Source organism: Sinohyriopsis cumingii, chromosome 5, assembly GCF_028554795.1.
Source record: "Sinohyriopsis cumingii isolate HCF-2022 chromosome 5, ASM2855479v2, whole genome shotgun sequence".
NCBI classification, from domain to species: domain Eukaryota; kingdom Metazoa; phylum Mollusca; class Bivalvia; order Unionida; family Unionidae; genus Sinohyriopsis; species Sinohyriopsis cumingii.
In genome coordinates, this window is record NC_142965.1 from 111,954,923 (window position 1) to 111,978,139 (window position 23,217).

Genomic DNA, 23,217 nt, shown 5'->3' on the forward strand with positions numbered 1-23,217 from the left:
TGACCAGAGGTTTTAAATATTATTATAATGATTCATATTTGTCAATCAGGATTGTGTGTGAGCTTTATGTGTTAAATAAGCCCGACAAAAACAAATTATCACTAAAGATCATAGGCTTATTAGACTGTTTATCATTTTTGCACTTATAATAAAAAGATATTCATCGACTCGTTTGAGGTGGTTGAAGTAGCTTCATTTGACACTTTTTTTAAAGCAATTATCAATATGTTGTCTTCTTAATCTCGGATGTGTTGTCCTCTATTATCTATACCTTATTGTGGAATGTTAAATTTATCATGCGCCAAATCAATTAATATTGTTCAAAATTTACTTGAGAATTCAACTGCATATGATTAATGAAGATATGAAGCTTCATAATAGACTCAACACCTCATTAACAACTGTAGCAAAAACAAAGCAGGTAATGCATAACGCATAACTGATTAACAATCTTGATTATTTCATGAATTCTGTTAGTTGTGTTGCTCAAATATGGAAACTTCCAATATGAATAACAAGCTAATAACTTAAGACAAAGAAAAAATCTTATTTAACCACTTTTTACATTACTTATTAAAGCCTTTTGTTTCTGGATCTAATGATGCAATTCTAAATAGAAAACAATCTTGTTAAAATGGTTTTTTTAACATGCGCAACTATTACATCTAAATTTTTCTTACAAGATGGAGATATTCCGTTTTATAGTCTTCTGTCTATATAATTTTCCTTTGATTAGAAAACAAGAGTAAATCAATAGTATGCAAGGCTTCGACGCTGGATCCCCCACCTTCCTCCATATAATGCACACAAATCATTTCATCCTAAATTATTAATGGCTCGCACAAAAATATTTACTTTCTCAAAATCCATTACCCCACCACCATTCACTTAATACTCCAAGTTGCTTTAAAGACCCCGTGCCCTCCACTCTCATATCTTCCAGCTTTCTTAAAATCCAAGATCACTCTAAACACCATATAAGAAACTCATCATTGTTCTAAAAGAGTACACTATCTAACTTTCTATCCTTTAATTGGTGTGCAAACATTGGAAATGTTGGCTCCACAAAGCAATTATACAATTTTTTTTAAAAACACTTTAAAATGTGAACACTACCACTTTACCACTCATAAAAATGCATTTAATTCACCGGCCATACTCAACATTTTCCTATTTATATCAGATTACATTACATGATTAAAAATAGTTATACTCGCACAAATTTTTTTTATCAAGTGTAAAGAAGAAATAATAATTTAATTACTCGAAATAGAAGTATACAACGCTGTTGCTTCCCCTTAGTTACGATTTCCCACCTATAGAGGACGCAACCGGAAATGACGTACATTTATTAATACAAGACGAAGTACATGCTTCTTGTTGTCGAAAAATAAAACACTATAAACTATGGATAGGGAATATTTGAGATGAAACTAATGAAAATTAATTTACTGTTCAGCCTTATATCGGTATGCGTGTACGACGCACTAGATTGTGTCGCTTTCAATACTGTTCAATTGTTTCAATTTATTTTGAAAATTCCCGCTAATACACGTAAAAAGAATCGATGCTGGCATCCCTGTGTCGGCAGACTTTATTAAAAAGAAAGATGAAAGAAATCAGCACACTTAAAGAATCCAAAGTGAATTTTCCGGGGTTGGTAAGTTTAAACAATGAGTTCATAAACGTGACTTCTTTTTGCCGGCCGACTTCAGAAGAACAAATCGGCACATAAAAAGACACCAAAGTCAATTTTCCTGGGTTGGTAAGTTTAAACAATGAGTTTATTGTTCCATGCCAGTTGTGTTTATAACCCGGGCATCTATTTGTTTGCCATATGTGATCAAAAATGATGTTTGAAGGGCAAATAGTATACACAATAATAACTTGCTTTAATAATACTTTTGTAACCCATGCTAGCAAAAAGATTATCATTTGCACTCACATTGAATGTATTTGAAAATAATGATATTTTTTATTTGCAAGATACCGACTTACAGTTAAGCTGGATACAATACAATCTGAGTCAGTTTGCAATAAGTAACTTATCATGCATAAATGGCAGGTGCCTTCAAGCAATCAGTTATACTTTCGTCTCATTTGCGATTTTGTTATTTGACATACTCGATACACACTGCACTAAGGATGCATAAGCAAGCCGGCATCCGCTACATATACGGATTTTTTGGATATAATTTTTAAAAAATAATTTTCGCACGATGAAAAAAGAAGGCATATATGATAACAATGCAAGGTTAATTTCTTTCATTTTATGTTCAAACAAGTGTATGTTTATCAATTTATTTTGTACCGTGAGTGTGTGTGTGTGTGGGGGGGGGGTGTGGGTGTGTGTGTGTGTGTGGGGGGCACAAATTAAACACAAAATTATTTCCTTTCTAATTTGTACTGAATAATGGAGCAAATATAATTGACGATATTGACCAGTAATGACAAAATATTTCAATTTACGCGCGCAAACACTAAGACAACCAGAAAAATAAAAACAATAAAATTAACTCGTAAGAGCTTCATATTGCAGCACCTAAATACTGACAAAATGCTCAACATTATTCTCTCTCTCTCTCTCTCTCTCTCTCTCTCTCTCTCATGTGTAATCTAGTATGTATTGTATGCAGCTGTGTTACAACGTGAAGCCTAAAATTAAGTATGTTTGTTATAATATCTCATGTACACTACCCTTAGCAAAATGTATACGTATTATGTAGAATAGTATATGTTACGTATTTTTGTTTTATAAATGATTATTGATAATTTGACCGGAAGACTTAATTTGAGAATGTCGTTGTGCAGACGCATATATTTGTTAGCATAAAACATGTATATAAATATTTTAATTAGAACAAGCAAGATATGGCAGTTTGTGTTTTCTCTCATAAATATGTACTTTACAAAGTATGATTATTTTCTTTCCAAGAATATCAAAATAGATTGTTTAAATTTAGTTTATTTTTCTCCCTAAAACCTATCTTACATAGCATCTACTTTTTTGTTGAAGAATAAGAACGTTCAAACTATTGGAAAGTTTGCCGAATTGTATTTCGAGTTGGGCCGAATTGTCTTTGGGCCAAATTCACTATAATCCGGCATAAATGATACAACTTTCCCATCCCTCCCCTATTCGAGCCCACAGATTAAATACACTTTTTTTCTGGTACACATGGTTTTGCGGAAAAAGAAAGAACGCTTTTGCCCATCATCACTCTTTTGGTTACATCCGTATGCAACAGAGTGCACCATATTTGCTGTACAAAAGCACGATCGTGCGCTATATGACATAGACATTTACGTGGGGAAATTAGGCACTTGAATGGCTAGGTTGAATAGAACGGATAAATGTACGTCATATCCAGTTGTGGCACGCGGAAACTACCGATTGTTTACGGAGACTGTCGAATAATATTTTCATTTTATAAAGCGGAGTTTTAAGTCTAATTAAACATTTTTATGGTATGCATGCATAACCAATGCGTTTTGTTTATAACTATAATAATATCACACGTTTGTTACAATATAGGTGGCCGGTGACCTTTAAGAAAATATGCCTGAAGCCAGTTTATCAGTTCATATATATATATATATATATATATATATATATATATATATATATATATATATATATATATATTACATTTAAGAACTTATACTTATTTGTTATATACATATACAAATTATACTGTATTTAATCTGCTACATATATACTACTCCTCAGTACCTTTTACAAGAATATATATATCTATGTTGTTCGAATTGTAGCTCAGTTGTATTATGTACAGGGTAATTATATTGTATTAATCTGGTATTACATACAGTGATATATATATATATTATATATATATATATATATATATATATATATATAATATATATATATATATCACTGTGTGTAATACCAGATATTCACTAACTTCAGCCAGCAGATGAACTGCATAATTCATAGATTGACAATATATTTAATAGTTTCGATAACCAGCTGATGTTACAATTGTACAATTAACCATTACTTTAGAAGCATAACCTGTTACATGCGATATTCCATAATTCGTATCGTAACGTGGTCAGCTCGTCATTTTGTACATAGGACACGAGCAACTTTGTGACATAATATTCCATACCATTCTTACGTCCGCAGTCTCGCACAAGACACAGCGTGAATGAACGATGTATTATCTTTCTTGTGTATTTTTAAATCCCTAAAGGAAAAACCTACACAGTTTAATAAGATCAAGTAATGCAAACTTGTGGTTTATCATACTGTCTGGTTCAGATTGAGTAACTTCCAGACATTCAAGTCTGTCGTTTTGCCTCGTATCTTAAGTTTGGGTTATAGACTTAGTGCATAATTGAGCCAATGAATCTACATCAAACGAGACCCCGGCAACTTAAAGCCAGGAAGAAAAACCTTCCTCAGGACGGTTCGTTGCCTTGCAATTCATAATCTTAAGGTATATCGTTCAGGGGATTTGATAACGTATGAGCTGCAAACATTTGTATAAGAAAGGGTCAAGTTAAAGTCAGGTTAAAAATACTATACATATATAATTTCGCATGAACACACAAGTTAATTTTAAGTGCATATCGGTTATATCATTAGGGAACGGATAAATGGATAAATACCGAAATGTATAAAATAGTTTGGACTAAAATAACTAAATATTGGTTAATTGAATAATCTATGTGTGATTACAAAAGAATTATTGTGAGAGATTTCGACCTATAAATGTTTATGTTAGTCACGTCATGATTATTTCCAAGCAAATATTGTTGGCATCCAGGCATACAAAATAAATAACAATGGATACAAATATATTTCAAGAGCGATATATGTCTTGCCAACTTATACATGGTCTTAAAAATGAAAGCAAAAAAATAAAAAATAACAACAGATACAAATAAAAATGAAAGAAAAATGGAAACGCCATAAACGTCGTTGTCAGGGAACTTTTAATGAGTGAAAGCCTAAGAGGCTACAGTACTATGAATATAAACAATTTTACAACCAAAAAGAAAGAACGTAAAGGTATAATAAAATTTCACCTTTTCCCTCTTACTTAGCCAAAAGCAGCGTTGTTGTGTAAAGGTTTCATTTGAAAAAATTTGTCTTGAAAATGAAACCAGAAAATCGTAGATACATTACTTAATGTATATAAAACTTGCATATCATACGTCAATATAAATCCTAAACCAGAGATAGCATACAGAGTAACGTCTTTGGTTAACTGATGACTGCTATACATGGAACACCTAAATATTCATATGCGCGAAAGTCAGCATCTCAAATGTAAATGTATTTTGTTTTGTCAGACGCGACCTTCCTAATTTCCTGTAAACGATTTTTGCAATCAACCAAGTTTATTGAGGAATAATTTGTGGCAGATAAATTGGAATTAAAGTGAGAGAATACTGAAATAAAAATTTGGAAAGGGAGTCAACATAAGGACCTTTTATAGTTTGAGAAAAGTTTGAAAACTAAAACAATGAGTGGTTTAAATGTACTGGTGAAATATAATTGATCTGATGACTATTTCAATAGTTCTTAAACAAAATAAAAAATATTGGTAGCAAGGTAATTTTTGAAAACTCGGCTTGAATGCCATATAATGTTAGATGTAGTGAAATTAGGCATGATGAATTGGAAATTCGAAATATACTCTACATGATATGTAAACATTGTGAAAACTTAATGAAAAGAAGCGGTAATATGGCAACGACAAGGTGAAACATAAGTTTACAATGATTAATGTGAAAAACTGTACAAAGAGGTTCAATCATAAGAGGTAAATTTCCCACCATAACCATAACTAGAGTAAATAATAAAAATTTAAAATGTTTGAATGGAAGACAATATTACCATATCAAAAACTCCAAATCAAATTGTTTCATACAAAAATACTATAGAATTTGTCGATTTCATTAATTCACCTTTCGATGAAATGAAAATACCACAAAAAAAAAAAAACAAAAAAAAAAACAAAAAAAAAAACGTTGATTTATCTGTGAGAATTGCATTGAGAGGAAAGACAGATCAGTATCGTAGAATATTTCCTATGCAAAACAAGACCGAAATCTATTTCCAAATAAATACTAAAATTATAATTGTTATCCTTCATACACAATCAGGGAGTTGAGTAAAAGTGCATGATATGTGACTCTTTAATGACTAAAAGAATATTAAGGAAGACACTAAGTTAAAAATCACAAGTCAAGCTCAAATTGATCTGTATGAAAAATATATCAATATACAAATTATTTGGAGTGGAATAACTAAGAATATTAGATTTAGATGTAATCATAAGGGATAATATTACATAATTTAATATTCACTCTGACTACATTTTAAAATATTAAAAGAAATGTGTAAGATAAATTACTTTAGATTAGGGCATACTATACTGGACAAATTAAAGGATATGAAATAGAAAAAAGAAAAGGATTGGTCTATTTGTGAAGGCATAACGTTATGTAACTTAATGTATGGGTTACAATGCATTTTGTCAAGTAAATTATGTTTATGCTTTCAGCCTCTAAATTCTTTGCGAAGTTATTGAAATATTGTTTCTATAAGCCAAACGACTATCCAGTAATATGAATGTCTTCTTAATAAGTGCTTCCATGCTATCCTTCCCAATATGCCGACTACGATATCCTTAGTAAAAAAAAATCAATTTGTCATGATTATTTGTTTTCTTTTATCAATTATTGATCAGAGTTTTTGTTACAATGTACCGATAACAGACGAGAATCTCAATTTAGTTTTAATATTATTGACGTGCCTCAAATGAGGGGTATCTTTATTAGCGTGTTTACTTATCTGAGATGAGAGCTTGATAAATGATTTATCCAACAAAATTGACATTGATCTCCATATAACATTTAGCATGTTCACATGTGTATCGTGTGCTTTAACTGCCACTGGCACTGTTTTGAAGCCTTTCTTGATATTATATGCATCCATGTATACATTAAATTCATGCTCACATTTATTATTGCGGTCTGTTTTGATTCTAGATGAGCCAAACGTTTGTGTATCTAACTTGTTCAGTGGATTATTGTTTGGAATTTGCGTAATGTGTTTTCATTTATTAGGCAGCCCTTATTTAAATAATTGATTCTTTTCTTAACTATTATTGCATTTCAAATGAGTGTACTTGTAATACAAATTGAAGTGATAGACTTGTATTTCTATTTTAGTGGTGTAGTACAGCAAAGTGTCCATTTATTAAAGCAATGTTTATTATTTTTGAGGTTTGATGTAATATAGGTATAGCATAATATGTAAGTATTGAATATATATATATATATATATATATATATATATATATATATATATATATATATATATATATATATATATATATATATATAATAACAATTTTTTAAACAATTTCTGAATCGTTACTTGATACATTTGTTACAACAGATTTAACTATAGAAAACACCTAATCCACTTTGGTTGATGCATAAAGGAGCCTACTTCAGATAATTTGTGATGTGCTTGTTGCGTTCTATTTAGTTTATTATGTATATACATCCATTGTTTTGTTTTGATGTCTTTTAACTAATATATCAAATTGTGCTAAATCATGTGTACTATTTCCTGCCAGTCAGGTCCCATTGACAGCCACCTCTGAAGTTCAGGAACATTGTTTCATCCCCATGGATCCATTTATTTATTGTCTTATATCGAATTAGCAAACGCGTCTTTACGATTGATTCATTTACTACTTGACTTAGACCGATACGAGCCCGAATCTTTAAGGTTATTAACCCTAGACGTGTGTATAGCTTGAGAGAATTGCCATTATCTCATTACATGATTAGATACTCCAGAACGTTCACATCACGTGTCTGAAGCAATTTCCACTCATACCCCTTGAAAGCCCAATCGACTAGAGCGAATAGGAGGTACACTAATTGTCAATTAAATTTGCAAAACTGTGACTTGTGATGTACCTCGAAAGATAAGTGAATGATATGCAAATCATATAAAAGTCCACGTTTTTTCCATTAGTGTATGCACACACTTAAATATCGATTTTAAAATTTTAGTGAAACATTTTCATTTGATGCTAATGACTGCGGTATTTGTCATGTCTGATGACAATGATGTCATACAAATATTTCACTTGCTTATTTCAGTCTGAGAAATGTTATAGTTTCGCGTAGAAAAATGGCCATGGTCATAAAGGTGCATGTACCTTTATTGATTCATTTTATTGGATTGAGTTTATATTATAGACATATTATTTGCCATAGAGGTCGCTGTTTTCTATATAAATTAAGCTTTACGACCATAAAATAATATATACATTTTATATTGAATAACATATAATTTCTTCCCACTGGGTATGGCATATTAGCAAAGAATAAAACGATTCAATTAAAATAAACTTTTGTATTGGAAATTGAAACAAATTCTTCAAAATAATATATATTGTTTTTGTACTATGCTAAAATGAATTTAATTTTTTCAGTTTAAATCAGATTATTGCGATAAACAGATGTCATGTACGTTCCAGGCAATGAAAGGGTTGTTACTCTGATATCGCGGTAATAATAAATACATACTTTTTCGATCACATATACTTGTCCGAATGTTTGGAACGTGATGCATATTTTGCACAAAATGTAAATCAACTTGAAGAAATAAATGCTACTTCTATCGTATTCATTCTACCATATGTACTAATGAACAGAAACATATGAGATGGAATTAAATAAATGAAACAGTAACAAGTTGTGTCGGAGGGAGAAGCTCCGGGAATATCGCTAGAATGGACCACTAACATGAGCATGAAAGTATATGTCAACCTCAGACTGTTTAAATATCTCCCGGTGTTGTAAAGAAATGTAATAAATTGTGTACGGCAAAGTTTTGAAGTCAACACATGTTAATTGCGAGACATATTACATAATGGCTCTTATTTGCTACCATAAATTCGATATCTTGGTTTCTGGCAAATACGGTAAACATGTGATCTAATCCATTCACAACATCATTTTACATTTTCAGACGAAACACTGATTAACCAATTTGTTACAATGATCGCGATTTTAAGAAGGTATATGTCCTATTTCAGAACATAGGTTGTAGCCAGTCTTTGGATACACTGATATTGGTGGAGGTATTTAAAAAACAGAATACACCTAATCTCAGTGGGTTCATATGTTAGGTTATGAATGAGTTCCTTGCAAAATCTCTTGTCCAAAAGTTGCCTGTTCGCCTAATCGATGTATTTAGGACATCAACACAAGAAATGCCTGCTTCGAATTGTGATCTCTTTACGGAAAATGATCCCTCTTACTACACACTAAGTCAACAAGCATTCTTGAGACACGTGAAATTTTACTTTTTGGAGAGATATCGTTTGTGAAAAAGAGCTTTGATAAGCATGATGTGTTCACTGCCGCTGCACGGGTTAGAATCCATTTATAAACATTTAGTAAGATAGTCAGTCTGTATTGTTTTCGCTGCATGAAATAATTCATAAAGTCACAATACGTCTGTCTGTTCATTTAAACAATAATTTATTGCAATTAATCTTTCTAATTTTCCTACTTTGATAAATAGTTCTTTTTGCTTTCGATGTTGCTTCTAGTTCTATACCTTTACTCATCTCACTAACAGAAAATAATCAGTAATCGTCGTGCTTCCTTTAAATGATGCCATTTAATATCTATTAAAGTGTGCAAGAGATCAATTATCAACATTCGCGTCAAACGCCTAACAGCTGAGATTCTATGTGTCACCAACATTTGGAATGTGTTCCTGGACAGACACGATATCATCAGCACCGCTGCTACGTACAGCTAAGTAACCGAAAAGCGAATCAGCTCGACTGTCAGTGGAGATATGTGTGACGTATGTAGCTCAGGAGGAAGCAACTATTACTAGGGCTACGTCAGTAATCAATTGATGGGGCTATATATCAGCGGACCACAGCTGAAACAGCATCATCTCAGATGATGTTGGGTATGCCGAAGGTGTGTATTAAGTGCTAGAAGTCGTCGTGAGAAGAAACATTAGTACCGATCTTCCCACCGTTTCTCTTTGCTTAAAGTTGCCGAGAGAAGCTCTCCCGGTTCTTGGAAAAATAAATATAGTGCTCAAGGATATTAAATCGAATTCCTTATACGACATCAGAACAAGCTGTGCAACGATTGATACAACTTTTCAAATATATCATTATGTTGCAACTGCCACGAAAGAGCTGAGCCAAGATACACGTTTTGAACGAATGATCACAGACTCTGAGCACAAGTTTAGTTGCAGTGGAAATCTGTATGGTATGACAAGTTAGTATGATAATGGTTGCTGTACCAAATAAATATCGAGAATTTTAATGGAATGTATGATTTAAATATGAAGAACTAAAGTAAACCGGAACAAATATTGCTGAATATTGCCAAGCACAAGTCAACATAAACGAGGTTGAATTGTATAAGACAAGTAAATGGACAAAGACAGATTATTGTAATATTATATAATACTTACATTATATAATACTGTTTATGTAACTGTTGATTTTTACGTTATTTTGTAACAAAAGACAGCGTTTCTGTCTCTAAATTACATACGCGATTACTGCCTTGGTATAAATACGTTCTTCGAAAGAAATAAGGCGAAAACAACCTTGTTGATGCTTTGTGTTTGGTCATGAATAAAATATAAGAAATAAATCATAATGTTATAACTATTCTAATACAGCATCGATTTAGTTCACAGTCACTCCTTCTGTATCAGTGAATTTCAGAACTTTCCTTTCATATTGATGCATTGAAAATAGTTTATATCTATATGATTTCTCCACCTATCGTAGTGCTCAAACATGAAATCCTGGGCAAGGGTGTAGTTCGATGCTGTGCTTTTGACTGACCACTTTTTCATTCAGGTACGGTCCTTTAATTTAAAGAAAGTGAAGATTGAATGAAACAGAGAACTTGAATATAGGACGCTGCATTGGATACCGTTAACCGTCGATTATTGGGTATTACTCTTTCCAGTTGGAAATCTAAATGAAGGTAAGAAACCCTCATTGTTAAATCCTTTTTAAGAAGATTTATGAAACAATTAGTAGCTCATTTATTTCGTTAAATTAATAATGTGATTTACATGCATACCAGCACACAATCACAGCTGTTCCAGAATGATACCCTAGTTGAGAAAAAACACCATTTCTTTGTCAATAATTTATCAGATGTTAAAGTTTATACTGATTTATTTTCAATCTTGCATGAAGACTATTGCTTAAATGTTAAAAATCTGAGTTGAACTTATCATCAAAAAAAGCCTTTTCTTTGAAAACACAAAGCCATGTTTTTTTTTCTTTACAAGCATCGGTTCAATAAATGTATGCATATGCTATCGGAAATCCGTATTTGTGACAGATGGTTGTAGAAGTACAGATTCTATGCTATAAAAAGCCCGTTTCTGAGCCAGAGTGGCAGGAGCAGTGACTAAAGTTTTTTTTTTTTTTCCGGTTGGGTTCCTGTTTCTAAATACCAATCTCTGTAGTGAGGAGTAATTTCAAAATATATTTACAAATTATATCAATAAACAGTGTGTTGAGATTAATATACATATACTACATAAAGACAATGCTCCATATGCAACTAAAATATATTAACCCTTTTTTCCCGACCATCCATTCTCCGCCACCACCAAGTCGTTAGTAAACCTGGGTTAAACTATTACATAATATGGAAACAAACGTCGAAAGAGAGGAATATTGTGCCACTGGATGTATTTTCTGATTGTATTCGGTCTTTAATACAAGCAAGGCATCGGTACCGCAAAGCTTGTTTAGGATTAACATGAAATGCATTTAGTCACACCCTCTTCCATCCAAGTTGTTTTTTTTTTGTTTGACATACGCTTTAATCAGTCTCTCGTTTTACTGTACATAAAATACTTTAGAAGTAATGGAACGTGCAACTGTGATTCCGTCCAATAATTGCAGTTTTATCCACCATAAGAAAAATAGAAAAGATACAGAAAATACAATCGCATTGACATTCTTATATGCGGATTAATTATATGACACCTTTTAAAATCGTACCATTTGTGTGTCAAAGATACTAAACCATATCGTACAATTAGTATATCCTGTCAGCAATTGATTGATCAAGTATGTTGAAAATACCGAGGAAAATAATTTTCACCGAGAAATAAAGGAGTACGTCATTTAAATTATATTGTACTTCAATTGTTAACTAACATTAATATTATGATGTCTCTTGAACAATTCTCTGACATATTGTTTAGCGTAAACATGGTCCGATTTGTCTTTATCCGATGTTTATAAAAGTGTTCTCCGACCTACTCAAAACAGTTCTTATCAAAATTGTTTATTTGTAAAGGGACTTAAAAGGTTCCTGAATAAAATATAATACATGAATGGCAATTTACTTAACATTATCGAAGACAATTTGATTACTTTATTCTCCTTCATTATATATTGAATTAAGATGACAATTTATGGATTTGCATATATCGCTCAATCTAAACAAATGTTTTGAGTGATGGCAAGATCTTACAGTATATTCTGACAAAAAGCAAATAAATGTCTATATCTAGCGAACATTGTCAAATTTACCTTGTCAATAATATCTTATGACACATTATCAAAATGATCCGTCTGTTACCGTCTTTGTTAATACCTTGCGCTTATGTGATTTCATCTGTACTTAATCGTCGAAATGTCACACATTAGAATATGTAAAGCGTGTTCAATACAATTGATAGTGCCAGAATAATGGTAATAGACAATGTACTTCTGCATGACTCACATTATTAATTCAGTTCCCATAGTAAACCTTTGCAAACACCATGATGTTAATAATCCAATAACTTTAAATTTCTGAGTGAACATAATCAATCCTATTTATATCAGTACAGATCAATCCTGGATGTCAGATTATGTGTATAGAAAAGGAAATAAGCGGCGGCATTGTCTTGACCTTCATGCGATTGAACCTTGTGTATTCAATTTCGCACCAAAGAGTCAGGTGCTAATTTCAGTAATGAGTGTTCCAAACCTAAGATTGTTAAAGGACTGAAGTTCCATCAGTTACAACTAGGATAAGGTCTCAAAAGTGTTTTTTTTCCTTCCTAAAATATAACTTACATTATTAACCAATCCTTCCAACCATTTCCATATATACTCTATTTTATGTTCACCCACTTATAGACTGGTGCCCATTTTCACATACATTTAGTACCGTGTGTCCTGCAGACGTCTGCCGTAGCACACAAATGAACGTTGTGAACCATCGGCTGTATGATTTTGAGGTATTTCTTGCTCAGACAAACGTTTGCAGACATCAAACCGTGCATTATACCTGAAACGGGCTAGAGATGTTCACGGGGAAAGGTTTGATGGCCATGTTTTGTCTTCATAGCATCACATTGTCAGGACACTAACGTACATTTGTGATCAAACAATCAATGTCCAGACAGTATTTTCCTGGGGGAATCAAACGATTTTAAAAGGATTGGAGATTTAGAGATTACAGTCGTAAATGTATCAAACAATTTATCTCTTTATTTGACATGACTTCCCGCATGAGGGTCAAATGCATTTGACGTATATATCTCCGTGTGTATGCAGAGTAAATGTGCTATTTAAACGTGATGGGTAATTGGCCTTGACAAATGGTAGTTCTCTAGCATTTAAAGCTGCATGAGACTTGTTTCTTTAAACAAATGCCATTCTTAGGATTCGCTGAGTGTAAGGTAAGTACGAGCCATAATCAAGTTGTCAACATTTCTGAGGAGGAATGTTGCAAACTTATTAATTTCGTCGTGTTCATGTGGGATTTCTGTTTTTGTGATCATATTTCAAAGGTGAGGCTCATGGTCCTCTAACATTACATAAATGAAAATAACGGTATTTGTTTGCGGAGATTTCACCAAATCGCATCATCCAAAATATCTGAGTTCTATTATTTTAGGTAATGTAAAAATATCGTTTATCAATCTTGCCTATAAAATGTTATTCAGTGTGAAATAAATCAATCACAATTACTTGTACTGGTATAATGATTTTCAGAGCAAATGTCCATTTCTGCAAAGGACAAAGTGTAATATATGAAATTACACCACAGTCTTGTTTTCAACTTTGTTTAGTGTATACATATGTAGACTACACCGTAGCACAGTTTCTTTCGATATTTGCTATAAAACATTTTTATGATTAGACACAAGAAAAAGAAATGTGCCAATGTCTCTTTGAAAATATAATATAGCTTGGTAAAATATAGTTGTTAAATCTTATGGAACTAAACAGCTGGAAATATAACATTGGAAAATTTCTATTCTTTTATGATTTGGTCATTAGTATCTAGCTCTATGTACAGTGCATTATACGTCACATCCATAATTGCATATAAGGCCTTCATCGATTATTTTGCTTCGTTGTAAACATGTAATAATAACTGCGCGCATACATATTTTATACACGTTTGTATGACCGAATCACCATGAACTAGTTTTCATCTCTGAACATGACGTTTTTGTGAAAAGGGAAACTAACAAGCAGATAAGACTCCTTAAGTACAATGGATCTCCATTTTATTTAGTATCGTTCGGTATATAAGTTTTTTTATGCGTTAGGTATCCAAACTACAAAGGCAACGGTCCAGACCATCTGGATTTAGAAAGAGATCAACAGACAAAAATGACTAAACGTTGACAATGTTTGAGTAAATTGAAAACACTGTTTGAATTTAACCAATAACTAGGTTATAAATTCCTTAGAATAAGCCGCACATGGTAAACAGATAAGTCTGGCTCATTAGAATGACTGATTTGTAACCGGTTGGAACAAAGGCAAAATAATAAAGCACATGCAAATATCATACATTTGTTTACATGCATGACGTAAGAAGAAAACATCAATCACTTTACCTGCATGCTTCATGACCTAATAAAACACCCATTTCTGTAATAGGTACAAGCATAAACTGGAATAATATTTTTGACTTGCCTCTGTAATAAGGGATGAGAAAGAATAAACTCAAACCAGGTAAACAATATAAAATTCCCAGACTGGCCAGACGGTAAATCATTAATTTTCATTGTAACTAATCCAGAGTCTTTCATGTAAACGTAAAACTTATTATAGATTTGTCGATGCGAAATCAAGTTCCGAAAATAGGAGAAAAATGTGTTAATGCTTTCCTTGACACCAGTGTCACAGGGTAATGTGACTGGTTGGGACTGGATATCACATGTCCGCGGCATTATGCCCCATTGTTATAAGTCACCACAAACTGCATACATCGTAGAGATATGCCTGAAATTGTTAACGGTACATGGAATTTCCAAACACAACACACATATAAACCTAACCATCATGTACTATTAACAGGGATGCTCGTGCAGATGTTTTAAGTCTTGTCGCGTTCTGATCACTGCATAAGTGGCAGAACCTAAAATGGGAAAAGACAGTATGTTGTCGAAATCACAGATTGTTCAGTCCTGTTGAAATTAGATTAATTAGATTTGTCATGTCGTAAAGCTTTCTTACTAAATTTATTGCACGATTATCGCAAAACAGTTGGTAGACATGATAAGTACTAACACTTCACAATTCGACACGGTTTATGTTAAATACGAGTTATTGCATTCATATTAAACCAGCCAATCAGAAGAATGGACTGTTATGCAAGTGTGTCAATAAACGTGTTTAAATATGGACAATCATTTATACTGTATCAGATTTTAAGACTTGCTTATTATGGATTGTCCTTGACCTAAGACACCATAACCTTCAACTTAATGTGAGTTATACACTGTTTTACGCCACTGTCATGGAGATCACTTCATGGGTTTCTTACAGTTAAAAAAACTTGCTTTATCAAGGAAAATGCATGTTTCGTATTTGTTTGATCATGAAGGCTTAAGGTACTTAGACTGAAATAAAAGGGTAACATTAAATACTTCAGCCAAAAAATCTTGCTAGCAGAAATGGTATCTCAAAATATGTTGCAAATGTTCACTCGTGAGCTATGCATAGGGGTTGTGTTTAAAAGTATTGTTCAGTGTTAAAATCAATTAGGCACTGAATATGCTAACTTGAAATAGAACGTGGAGGCATAGTTAGATACGTTGTCATAAAGATAATATGACTGCGTTTTATTTCATTCGTTTCTGGTTGTTGATCGTTCTGTTGTCTAAATCACACCGGGTGCTCTTTCTTACACTCACGTGCTTTAATTATAATTTCTAAATTGTATACGATATCCTTACTGCACTATCCTGACATAAGTAAGAATTTAAAATATTAATACGGAATCAAGTATGGAGACAGGAATAGAAAGAAAAGATAATACGAAAACAGATGAAAGGAATAATACGAATTTAGATGGCTTTTTCTATATGTCCCTCTTCTCGTTTCAAAGGTATTATCTCTACCATGATAACATATTGTTGCTGTCATTAGGGACATTGTCATTTAATTTATATTGCCCATTTTTGTGACTTGGGAATGTGACATCGATTGGAGATTAGGATGACAACTATATTTCCAGCTGGGTATCAAGTATGTGTAGAACAAACACATTAATATGTGATTATGGAAACATTTCTGGACATATCTGGAAATTCTATTTGCAAATCTTATATGTAAAGAAGTTTAACCGAAAAGATTCTAAGTAGCAAGACATGTTTGGAAAGCATGTAGATCACGTATGCATAATATATGAGTCACACTGGTCGTCACTGATAGTTATTGAAATAATATACGTGAATGCATTGCAATAAGAGCAATATGAACGAATAACAAAGTAGTATTTTTTATTTATGAAAGACAAAGATTGTTAATTTTGATTCCATTTCACAAAACGTTTTGAAACTTGAGAAACAATGCATGAACTGCATGAGTTGTATCAATTTAGTATTTATAAATCCTTGACAGTCGATGATGAGTGACAGGTGTTTTCGTTGTTGCTTTTTGTAAGTCGACGATTGTTTATTCTAATAGTCTTGCCTGAAAAAATATGAAAGTTAATTACATTGGGTAAATTGTTCAACACTGTCAACTAAGTTAAGCTTTGTTCCAAAAGAATATAGTGGCTCTGATAAGATCTGGGATATTTACTTGCATTAATTGAAAAACGGATGTATCTCATCTAGAAAGTCTTTCGCTCACAACATGAAATGTATACATTGTTTACTTGGAACAACCATGTTCTCTTTTATTTTTTATAATCAAACGTATAGGTGGGAAAGAAGTAAAACAGATTGAGTGGTAAATACTGTACAGGATCCCACTTGAATGTGTTAGCTGTTCCTCGGTTATGTTACGTTGTGCTTTATGTATATTTTCACAAACCTATCAATATTAACGTAATTATATTCCCTAATGCAATGTAAACAAAAACACATAAACATAAAACAAACAACACAATGAAGAAAACAATGAGTGCGTGGATGAATATTAACCTGTTACTCTAGCGTGCACGATTCACTTGTATGCCACTGCACCAAACACGTAACGGAATGGGCTAATGGAATGTTTCTGAACATATTGTTAGTAGTGTCTCTTGGTAAAAGTATACATTAATTTTGATAATTCACTCCTGTGAATTACTAAAAATATTTCTTTCTGAAAATAGTCTAATGCACAGATTAGCATTGAACAAATCCATATTACCGATTTATCAGATTTTATAGCACTTTTATCTGAATATTAAATCACTATCGATCTGGCGTGTATATCTTCCCTATATCTTTGTGCAGTCAGTTTTTCTAGACATGACATTAAAGGCGTGCGAGTTAGGATTGTTTTGTTTCATGAAATCTCATGCAAACGTTATATTGGTGACCTAAGTTGAATAGACATTGATCTGATGTGATTACAACATGATTTTAGGCCCTGTGTCTTGATCCAGTCACCCAGTGCGGTAGCTCATGGTGTCACCCCGATGGTCCTCCTTCCGTAACAGACCATACAGAATCCTTAGTAATGTCATTTTGGTGTCACCCCCTCTGATGGTGTCACCCGGTGCAGTCCGCACCCCCCGCATCCCCCTAGCGACATCACTGCTGTGCCTGCTAATCATGTATTTAACTATGATCGGTTATCCGCTTATGAAATCCTACTAGACCGAGCAGTGTGTGCTCTGTAAAATTTGCAATTTTTCATTTTGGTGTCACCCCTCTGAGATAGTGTCACCCGGTGCGGTCCGCACCCCCTGCACCCCCCCCTCCCCCCAGCGACGCCACTTTCTTGATCTATAGCATACTATCGTAGTTTTCTTTTTATCATAGAACAAACATCTTTGAGTATGATATACATCCCTGACACAATGGCTTCATTAACGGTAGACTGATAACTGATCAGAGTATTTTTAATGCTGCATCGGGTGAATAGTTTTGTTATCTGTGTTTTGCAGTTCAGGCCATGGCTGACGTATACATTGTTGGTAATGATTTGATTTTTGCATATGTCAAAGCCGGTGTGTGAGACTCTCTCCCAATTCCAGAGATAACCAAAGAATATTGCTTCTGTCTTCTTTAAAAGGAAGAAGGAGAATGAATGAAAAAACCTCCATGTAATTGTATTGTCATTATGTCCTATGGATGAACTGCATGGAAATTGTAATTTCCCAGGAGAAATTTAATGTTTTGGTTTGTTGTTATTTGAACTTTACTTCAACATTTTCCTTCAAAAATAAACAATAATGGATACTATTCTAGGCAAGGAATATCTAGCATGGCGAGACTAAAAATAGGCTTGTCAATTCAGAATACTGGCAAAGGAATTCAAAATGATATTTTGTAACAGTGAACATATTACTTTTCGTGGCTAAAATGAGGGCCAATGTCAAGACTCCGGAGCTGTGCCATATTATATTTACCCATTAATACTCGCCGTCTCAATTATCAGTATTCTTGACCTATTCGTTGTGGAGATTTATACTTTCTAAAATACTGAATTTTGTCCTCAATGTGGCCTCAGGATTTGTGTATTCTATTTTTGTTAGAGGACCGTACATGACAGCAAGTAATATATATATATATATATATATATATATATATATATATATATATATATATATATATCCTAAATCATAGAATATTGGAGTAAAACAGTAAGGTCCATTCAGATGCCTCGATTGTTGGACGTTTCCTTTGCCTAACGGTCCGTCGTCATTTGCGACATCAGAGTTTTATCACACATGTACGAAAATTATCAAAACTGAATATTAATGTTAATAAAACAGTATCCATGTTATAAATTAGTTTTGCAGGTTCTTTATGTTACAGTTTGGGGACAAAAATATTTACAAATCATAAAGACAACCAAAACAAATAAAAAATTGTGTCATTATAACCACATCATTCTCCCAGTAGAAAAGAAAAAAAAAATATTTTCATTTATTTTGTTTTAGCGTCATATTCACGCCTACGCATGATTAAAACAACACAATAACATTCACAAGAAACAATGCGGAAAAGAAAATTTGAAAATACGCAAATTGATTATTACGTTCGTTTCAGAAATTTTACTCGCGTATAATATTATATTTTATATAAATGATTTTAGAATATATTATATATTAAAATTTCTGTAACAATTCCACGCTCCGGTCTTTCTAGAGAAGCAGAAACACTGTTTATTACTAAAGACTTTAAAACGCGACAAACAGCTTACCATTTATTCATTGTGCGATTTGAGAAATTTGTATGAATCCTTATGAAGAAGGTGCACAAGTCTAAGATTAGCACTATGTTAGGACTATATTCAAAATGAACATGTGATATGTTTGTAGCTGAATATAAAGCTCTGTTATAATAGCAGTGCATCTGTATTCAACATCTAGAGTTGACATTCGCTACTTAATCTTGAGATTACTGCTTGATATCTTTTATGAGAACACGATCTTGCATTATATAGTTTCATGCGGAATTCCTTACGTTTTTCCTTTATCGTCGGCTCCATTGCGTACATTATCGTGGAATGCGATCAAGGTTATCATCAACCTCAAGTAAAAGGAAAAACAGATTTACGGCAATATATAAAGTAAAATTCCACCCATCTATAAATCCATCCATCAATGCATGCATGCGAGAATGCATACGTACAAACAAACAAACATCCATCCATGCATGCAAACAAACAACACACACACACACGCACGCACATACACATACAGATAGACAGAGACAGACAGACAGACATGCATGCATATATACATACATACTTAAATAAACGTAGTAAACGTGACATTTGCAGTGAATAGTCAGTGCACTTTATTTTTTCTATTACGCTATAACACCTGCAATAAAGTGTGCGTGTTTTCTAGACATTTTGAACAGAGGTTTAACACTTGTATTCATATCGGTACGAGTTATGCAGTGTGACAGTTATATCTTGCACTGGAATCATCGTGCCGTAGACACGTATCATTTTGTCCTACCCACTCATATTTTTCTGACACCATGTCGAGAATTTCTGACACTAATCTCATTAGGCTGAGTGCCAGGCGATGAAACTGCAAGAACAATATGAAACGACTTGCATGTGACTCGGCCGTGGGTTTGAACCTGCGACCTACCGCCTACGAGGCGGACGCTCTAACCACATAGGCCACCGCTTCAGTGGCGTCACTCGGGTTGGTGTCACCCAGTGCGGTAGCTCATGGTGTCACCCCCAGGGTCCTCCTTCCGCAACAGACCATACATAATCCTTAGTAATGTCATTTTGGTGTCACCCCCTCTGATGGTGTCCCCCGGTGCAGTCCACACCCCCTAGCGACGCCACTGCACCGCCTGCAATGATGTAGCGTTTGTTATAATCCTTGTTTTTGTAAAGGTGTTTATTCCTTTCTATCCATTAACTGTGATAAATATGTTCCTTATTGAATCCCATTTTGTTTGAATACAAATATGTTGTTCACATAGTTTGTAAGCGCTTACAGACAGGATTGTTAATGACTAATTATGACAGATGTTCCAATTATATAATTATAGAATTTTCAGAAGTACTCCAAATGTTTTCTCTTATATCGGGAAACAGCATCCAAACCTTTATGTTATATTGTAGAATCGTTGTCTTGAAAATGGACAAGTAAATATTTCATTATGGATTGCTCTCTGTAACGTTCTTATTGTATGAATGGAATCTTGGGAAATGTGACTCACTCACATTTCACGTCTGACCAGGCTGCAAGAGTCTACTTTGGGTTTCATATACCAGTTTTTTTTTGTTTCGGATGGCACTGTGAATAAACCATGTCCCCGAGACGGAAATATAACACATACATCACCTGGAAGAGATATACGTGGACGAGTTCAATGTCAGAACATTCGGTTTTCCCCCGATATCACCATCTCAAAAATAGAAATATGTCATTTACAGGAACATTAAAAGCTCTTTTTCATCTCGTTGCTTTCAACATCTCGATTCCTTAGTTAAGGTAGAAGTAGAAAGTTTAATTAATGTTTAATGTTTAATTCTGTTGAGGAAAAGAAAAAAATACTTGCGTACACTTTCTATTTCATGAAAGCCCTTAGCAGTTTACTGACATTCACATAATATAAAATCGACAAGAAACCAAATACAAAAATATAAATACATAATGCTGCGAAAGCATTTGGAGCTGCTTCTAGACACAGGAAATTGTAAGTGGACGGGAAAGTAAAGCGATGGGTGCAGTAGGTAGTGTCACAGGATGAAGCCGGGTTGGGACTGGATTAGGGAAGACACCAAAAGCAACTGCGTTTACAATATGTTTATTTATAAACGCAATTTAAATATAAACAAATCTGACACCATTATAATCAAAAAGATAAGGAAAATTGTAAAGTTCCTGACATGAAACTAACATTAACAAATAACTCATCGAGAGAAAAACATTAAATTAACGAATGGAATTTCAAAACAAACGTGAAATCTTATCACCGATCAACAAAATAAAAGTGACCTACGCCCCAATATAAACAGCCTTGAATGTATCGTTCAAATAACGATTTATAAAATGTAATTATGAATGTATCGTTCAAATGACGATTTAGAAAAGCAGATAAATTTTAACTTATCGTTTATAAAACGATATTGAAAAGCAATGCAAATTACGAACCTATCGATCGTTCATATAACGATAGGAATGAATGAAATTATGAGCCTATCGATCGTTCACATAACGATCTAATAGAAATGAAATGAAATTATGAACTTATCGATCGTTCATATAACGACATAATAGGAATGAATGAAATTACGAAATGCAATTGTGGAAATAACATGGAACACTATAACTATCGTGGCGCCCAATTGACGACCAAGATGTTAACTCCGGTTCCACGCGCTCTAGTAAATGGCCAGAGAAGCACCCACGCATGGTCTGCTCCTCTCAGTCTGCTGAAGGATCCCTCACATCACAGACCCGATGGTTGCGAAGATCTGGTCCCTCGCATCGAGAAAACCAGTCCACTCTTCCGATCCAACATCACCAAAACACAGCGTATACGTCACAGTAACCCCTACGGAGTTCTGTGACTCCACATCAAACGATGTACACGGCATGGCATTTAGGCAGCTAAAATGATAACTAAACCGTACAGTACACATGACACGGTTAAGTACTTTTTCAGTCATATGTGGCGCATGCGTGCACATGAATTCATTACCCAATACATTAATGTTTAATGCAAACATTGTATAATTAAATACAAGTTGTCTGTTCGGTTGCAACATATAGCTAACTCGAACCAGACCATAGTAGTTATAATATAGCGTTGTATAACCTAGGTATTGACTCTAGAATTTAGAATAAATATATGTTTACTGCTCGTTAGCTATTGCATTCAATGAATATGTTTGCAAATAGAAGTCCTTTGAAACATTAAGGTTCTAAAACATCTAAAGTATAAAAACAATTCTGTCATATAGACGAATGATAATAAAGAATTTCATTACCTCTACATCTGGAGATTTGCTCCTGTAAAGGGGTGAGCGTCCTGACAAGACTTGGCATAATGTGATTTGTTTATCGAGAATTTGCTCTATAAGTACACTAGCTGTGACAGATATGTGCAGCTAGGTACTTAGTTTCCCCGCTGCAAGCCATTTGTTCGTGCAGCATGGTCTGAGTTTCGCTCAGGATTTCGTAATAACTTAGCCGAAAAAATATACCACCCTCGGGTGACGCTGTACGCGGCAACGAAACCCGAGTACATTTTTGACAACA

General features: G+C 33.5%; 1 long non-coding RNA gene across 1 annotated transcript; it reads right to left on the minus strand.

The window, feature by feature from the left end:
• Nucleotides 1–16,803: 16,803 nt before the first annotated feature.
• Nucleotides 16,804–23,009, minus strand: LOC149800002 (uncharacterized). The gene is made up of 3 exons (XR_016420934.1): nt 22,947–23,009; nt 19,943–20,008; nt 16,804–17,009 (listed from the first exon to the last, which is right to left on the minus strand). It is a non-coding gene; the product is annotated as an uncharacterized LOC149800002 (long non-coding RNA).
• Nucleotides 23,010–23,217: the final 208 nt, after the last annotated feature.